General features: G+C 37.5%; 1 pseudogene across 1 annotated transcript; it reads left to right on the forward strand.

Moving 5' to 3' along the window:
- The first annotated feature begins 5,678 nt into the window (after nt 1–5,678).
- On the forward strand, nt 5,679–6,006 carry LOC309811191 (large ribosomal subunit protein eL36-like; annotated as a pseudogene). Its single transcript has one exon. The product of its transcript is annotated as a large ribosomal subunit protein eL36-like (transcript).
- The last annotated feature ends 909 nt before the right edge of the window (nt 6,007–6,915 follow it).

Below are 6,915 nucleotides of genomic sequence, written 5' to 3' on the forward strand. Positions count from 1 at the left end.
GGAACATACATATTGATAACTACCTTAAATGTGAATGGATTAAATGCTCCAAACAAAAGACAGACATATTCTGGCTGAATGGATACAAAAACAAGACCTGTATATATGCTGTCTACAAGAGACCCACTTCGGACCTAGGGACACATACAGAATGAAAGTGAGAGGAAGGAAAAAGATATTCCATGCAAATGGAAATCGAAAGAAAGCTGGAGTAGCAATTCTCATTATCAGACAAAATAGACTTTAATATAAAGACTATTACAAGAGACAAAAAAGGACACTACATAGTGATCAAGGGATCAATCTATGAAAAAGATATAACAGTTTTAAATATTTATGCACCCAACATAGGAGCACCTCAGTACATAAGGCAAATGCTAACAGCCATAAAAGGGGAAATGGACAGTAACACAATCATAGTAGGGGACTTTAACACCCCACGTTCACCAATGGACTGATCATCCAAAATGAAAATAAATAAGGAAACACAAGCTTTAAATGATATATTTAAAGGTTCTGGTTACATTTTTTTTCCTTTTTTTTTTCCTTTTCCTTACATTTTCTGCTATTTGAGTTTTAAGTTTATCTTGAAACGTAGAATGTATGTTTTTTTGTGTGCATTAATTAACATATTTAATTTCTAGGTGTTAGGTTTTTCAACTTCCAGCATTTTTTCCACCTAGATTTTTTTTAAGTCTTTATTGAATTTCTTGCAATATTGTTTCTGTTTTATGTTTTGGTGTTTTAGCCTCAAGGCATGTGGGATCTTAGCTCCCCGACCAGCCGAACCCCACCCCCAGCATTGGAAGGTGAAGTCTTAACCTCTGGACCGCCAGGCAAGTCCCCTTTTTCACCTAGATTAACTTCATATCTGATATCATTATGACATGAGTATTACCTGTAATTTAATACATTTTTTGTAATTTATGAAGGTTTACTTTGTAGCCTAAATAATGATCAGTGTTATATGCAGGTTTCATGGGTGCATGAAAACATTTCTCGTCCAATGTGAAATACCAGGAAGGTTAATATCTAAATTGGATCTAACTAATGTTCATCACACTTTATTTTCTTGAAAAATATACGTATTAGTATGGAGAATTTATATACCTGATGCAGGCTTCTCGTTGCGGTGGCTTCTCTTTGTTGTGGAGCATGGGCTCTAGGCGTGCGGGCTTCAGTAGTGGTGGCACGTGACCTCAGTAGTTGTGGCTCGTGGGCTCTAGAGCACAGTCTCAGTAGTTGTGGTGCACAGGATTAGTTGCTCCACGACATGTGGGATCTTCCTGGACCAGAGCTCGAACCTGTGTCCCCTGCATTGGCAGGGGAATTCTTAACCACTGTGCCACCACGAAGTCCCTGTGCAGCTTTTAACCTTGCTTTCATTCTTTGTAGGCATCTTTTTTTTGCAACTCTGCCATCTCACAATCCTCTCTCTCTCTCTCTCTCTCTCTCTCACACACACACACACACACACACACATACACACTTTTCAGAATATTCTGCTATTTCATCTTTACAACCTTATTTTATAAAGGAGATTGTTTCAAAAATTTTTTAATTGATGGTAATATATTAAGTCACAATTTTCATTTCCCCTATGCCACACTTACTTATATTCTTCCACTGCCATGATATTTTCCTCTTCTTTTCTTTTATCTTGTAATACATGTATTATTATAACTAATTCCTATTTTATTGCAAGGATATTAATGATTTCTGAACAAATTATTTTCTGGATATTCATATCTGAATAGGAATAAAGATAACTTCCAGAATGAAAGAATTTCTTCTTCTGACCTACTCTTTAGTGTGGGCTCTTTTAAGTTTTATGTCTTCATGGTCAGCAAATATTACTCACAAAGACAAGTCACAATGGAGAATGTCTCTTCATCTTCACTCCTCTCCAGTCAGAAGCTTATTTTATATATATATATATATATATATATATATATATATATATATATATATATATATATATATATATATATATATATATACACAGTTTATAAGATTCCCTGTATAACCCTGCCTTTCCTCCTTCTCAAGAATTGATACCAAAATCTGATTCAGGAAGTATAGCCATCTAGCCTGCATATATGTTTTCATGTTTCCAAAGAGGTAGTATTAGATTTTAATTTCGGATTCTGCTATTAATTTAAAGAATAATGTTTTTGTTTGACTTAATTTATGTATTTAACGATGAATACTCCCTCTGTCTTCCCGCAGTCTTGAGCTACAAGCATACTTGCAAAGATACATGAATGTACACATAAATACACACATGCATTTCAAATACAGATATCTCCTAGTCTCACAGATGATGGCTCTTTTTTTTTTTTTTTCTAGTTATCTTGTTGCTTTTGGCTTTTGGATAGTTTTTAGAGAAGAAGGAAACCATCATCTTTATTAATCAGTTGATTAAAACTAGAATAAAAGTTATACTTGTAATCTTTAATTTTAGTTTTTCAAAAAAGGTTATATTATTATAATCTATAAGTCTGTCAAAAATGATTTTACCAAAGATCTATAAAGCACCAGAAAATGTTATATAGGTAGTTTGAAAGAAAGCCTGCAGTTTGATGCTGCTGGTAATTAGGTTTTGTTGTCTGGGCCACATTTTTATTTGACTTCACACATTTTCATTTGAACACCAACTGTTACAAAGCATATGGACTTCCATAGCAATCCCATATGCTACATAATGGCTGGCTGCTATCTATTTAAGATTCAGACAATGATGAGATTTCATAACGATTGTGAAGTAGGAGAACTTTAAACTTTTTATCTAGTTTAATATATATTTTAGAGACTCTAAAGTACAGGATTATGCTGTTTTATTATGTTAGGTTCTGTTCCTCCTTATGTGTTTTTGTAGTTTGAGTAGGAATGTTTATAAAATATTATAAAATGTGGTACTGTAAATGAGAACTATTTTGTATTAAATGCAAATAATTGGAATGCCCAGCCGTATTTTCATTTATGAATAAGAAGGTCATTTTTTGAGAATATCACCAAAGACAGAAGACCCCAGCCTCCATCCCTGCCCAAAGATCAACAGTTAGACAGCTATATATGAAAAGAAATAGCTCCAGCAGTGCTCAGGAGTCCAATTAAGAAACTTCAGCAACACAGTGGAACAAAAAAACTGAGAATAATTGCACTAAAAGGAAAAGAAGAGCAGCTTCATTTTGCCTGCATCACTTCTTTACCCCGGCCAGTACTGCTCAATGCCAAGAGGGAACTCCATGGCTCAGAAGAGTTCCCCAAGCCAGGAAAGCGAGAGTGGGGTGAGCAACAAACATCTGTAGCTTTTGGGGGCACTGCACAAAGAACTTGCTTCAACTTTTACTTCACCCAGAAACTGCAAAGCTGAGATATAATAAAGATGACTTGGAATAAGGAAGAAAAGAAGGGCAGGGTCAAATAGTATCAGCCACCAGCAGGAGTAACTGCAGTTTCCAATGGTCTCCTCTCACTGCCTAAGAAACCAAGGGCCAGTATAGCCATCGTGGAACTCTTGGAGATTTTAACACTGAGGTGGTCCCCAATGAGATTTTGTGTTTGCAGACACTAGCCACCTCAGTTCCTCCTCACTCTCTCCCCTCACCTCATGCTGGAGCCCAGGATCCATACTGGCAACCAACCCCAGCCTCTGTGGCTGCACAAGTGAAAGATGCCATTCTAGACCCCTGTGGCTGACCTACACTGCTGTGATTGCATTGGGGAATAGCCTCTACAACTGTGCACTTCCTGTCATTTGCCTGGCTCCTGTCACTGACCTTCACTGCGTGTGCATACCAGTGGCAAGACCTTGGAGCCAATATAGATCAATGGAACAGGATAGAAAGCACAGAGATAAACCCATGAACATATGGGCACCTTATCTTTGATAAAGTAGGAAGGAATATACAATGGAGAAAAGACAGCCTCTTCAATAAGTGGTGCTGGGATAGGGAAATCAGCTCAGTGCTTTGTGACCACCTAGAGGGGTAGGATAGGGAGGGTGGGAAGGAGGGAGATGCAAGAGGGAAGAGATATGGGGACGTATGTATATGTATAGCTGATTCACTTTGTTTTAAAGCAGAAACTAACACACCATTGTAAAGCAATTATACTCCAATAAAGATGTTAAAAAAAAAAAGCGGTGCTTGGAAAACTGAACAGCTACATGTAAAAGAATGAAATTAGAACACTCCCTAACACCATACACAAAAATAAACTCAAAATATATTAAAGACCTAAATGTAAGTCCAGACACTATAAAACTCTTCGAGGAAAACATAGGCAGAATACTCTATGACATAAATCACAGCAATATCCTTTTTGACCCACTTCCTAGAGAAATGGAAATAAAAACAAAAATAATCAAATGGGACCTATGAAACTTAAAAGCTTTTGCACAGCAAAGGAAACCATAAACAAGACAAAAAGACAACACTCAGAATGGGAGAAAATATTTGCAAATGAAGCAACTGACAAAGGATTAATCTCCAAAATTTACAAACAGCTCATGCAACTCAATATCAAAAAGACAACCAATCCAAAAATGGGCAGAAGACCTAAATAGATATTTCTCCAAAGAAGATATACAGATTGCCAACAAACACATGAAAGAATGCTCAACATCACTAATCATGAGAGAAATGCAAATCAAAACTGCAATGAGGTATCACCTCACACCAGTCAGAATGGCCTTCATCCAAAAATCTACAAACAATAAATGCTGGAGAGGGTGTGGAGAAAAGGGAACCCTCTTACACTGTTGGTGGGAATGTAAGTTGATACAGCCACTATGGAGAACAGTATGGAGGTTCCTTAAAAAATGAAAAATAGAACTACCATACAACATAGCAATCCCACTACTGGGCATATACTCTGAGAAAACCGTAATTCAAAATCATGTACCACAATGTTCATTGCAGCTCTATTTACAATAGCCAGGACATGGAAGCAACCTAAGTGTCCATCGACAGATCAATAGATAAAGAAGATGTGGCAGATATATACAATGGAATATTACTCAGCCATAAAAGGAAATGAAATTGAGTTATCTGTAGTGAGGTGGATGGACCTAGAGTCTGTCATACAGAGTGAAGTAAGTCAGAAAGAGAAAAATAACATATGTTAACACATATATATGGAATCTAAAAAGAAAAAAAATGTCTATGAAGAACCTAGGGGCAGGAAGGGAATAAAGACACAGACCTACTAGAGAAGGGACTTGAGGACATGGGGAGAGGGAAGGGTAAGCTAGGACAAAGTGAGAGAGAGGCATGGACATATATACACTACCAAATGCAAAACTGATAGCTAGTGGGAAGCAGCCGCATAGCACGGGGAGATCAGCTCAGCTCAGTGCTTTGTGACCACCTAGAAGGGAGGGATAGGGAGGGTGGGAGGGAGGGAGATGCAAGAGGGAAGAGATATGGGGATATATGTATATGTATAGCTGATTTGTTATAAAGTAGAAACTAACACACCATTGTAAAGCAATTATACTCCAATAAAGATGTTAAAATAAGTAAATTAATTAATTAAAAAAAAAGATGTCCTAAGATTCTCTTGCTTTTCACCCACCGGTATGTTTGTCAACTGTGGAATATCTATATAATGGAATGCTACTCAGCAATATAAAAGGAACAGACTACTGGCTCTTCCGCCCTGGCAGCCATTGAAGAGCAGCAGCCATAGCTCTGTGCTACCCCATGGCTGTGGGCCTCAACAAGGGCCACAAGGTGACCAAGAAGTGAGCAAGCCAAGGCACAGCCACCGACACAGACACCTCACCAAGCACACCAAGTTTGGCAGGACATGATCCGGGAGGTGTGTGGCTTCATCCCTTATGAGCTGAGGGCCATGGAGCTGCTCAAGGTCTCCAAGGACAAGTGGGCCCTCAAGTTCATCAAGAAAAAGGTGGGGACACACATCCATGCCAAGAGGAAGAGAGAGAAGCTGAGCAACGTCCTGGCCGCCACGAGGAAGGCAGCAGCCAAGAAGAGGTGAGCCTTTCCCCGCTGTGCACAATAAAACTTTTTCAGAAAGAAAAAAAAAGGAACAGACTACTGATAACAGTCTAAACAAATCTAAAAATCATTGTGCTGAGTAAAATAAGCCAAGCAAACAATAGGACCCACGTATGGTTCTATTTCTATCAAATTCTAGAAAATGCAAGCTAAAATGTAGTAATAAGTAATTCAGAGATTATCAGAGAGCTGTGCAGGAATTGAAAAAAGCACAAGGAAACTTTGGGGGGAATGATAGAAATGTTTACTGTATTGATTGTAGTGATGGTTTCACGTCTCTATACAAATGTCAAAATTGGTCAAATCATAGAATTTAAACATGTGCAGTTTATTATACATCAATTAAAATTTAATAAAGTTATAATAAAATGAAGCCCAAAATAAACATTTTTCGAGAAAAAGTGTTGAAAAAGGGATTGTCAGTAAACCTGCACTGAAAGAAATGTTACTGAAAGTTATTCAGTAAAATGAAAAGGACACACCAGATAGAGATTTGGATATACTAAAAGATATGAACAGTAGCAGAAATGGTAAATGCATGAGTAAATTTTTAAAAATTAAAAATAAAACAAATTTGGCTGTTTAAAGTCAAAACTATATCAATATATTGTCAGGTGTGTAACCAGTGTAGAAATTAGATGTATGTATGTATGTATCAAATAATCAATTCCATTGGTTACATTCAGAGTTGCCATAAAATGTGGAAGGGGGACTGTCCTCTGTACCTCAAATGAACTAGGCGTTTCCCTGGGAATTGCTGGGGAGGGACCAATTTGTGAGCAGTCAGTGCAATTTGTGAGGGAGTCAGTGCCTGTGTCCTGAAGGGGAATCCCATCAATGCACCACAGCATCCACTATAATAATATTCTTCTTCATTATTATTTTTTGG

This window comes from Mesoplodon mirus, assembly GCF_964341445.2.
Source record: "Mesoplodon mirus genome assembly, chromosome: 10".
NCBI lineage: Eukaryota > Metazoa > Chordata > Mammalia > Artiodactyla > Ziphiidae > Mesoplodon > Mesoplodon mirus.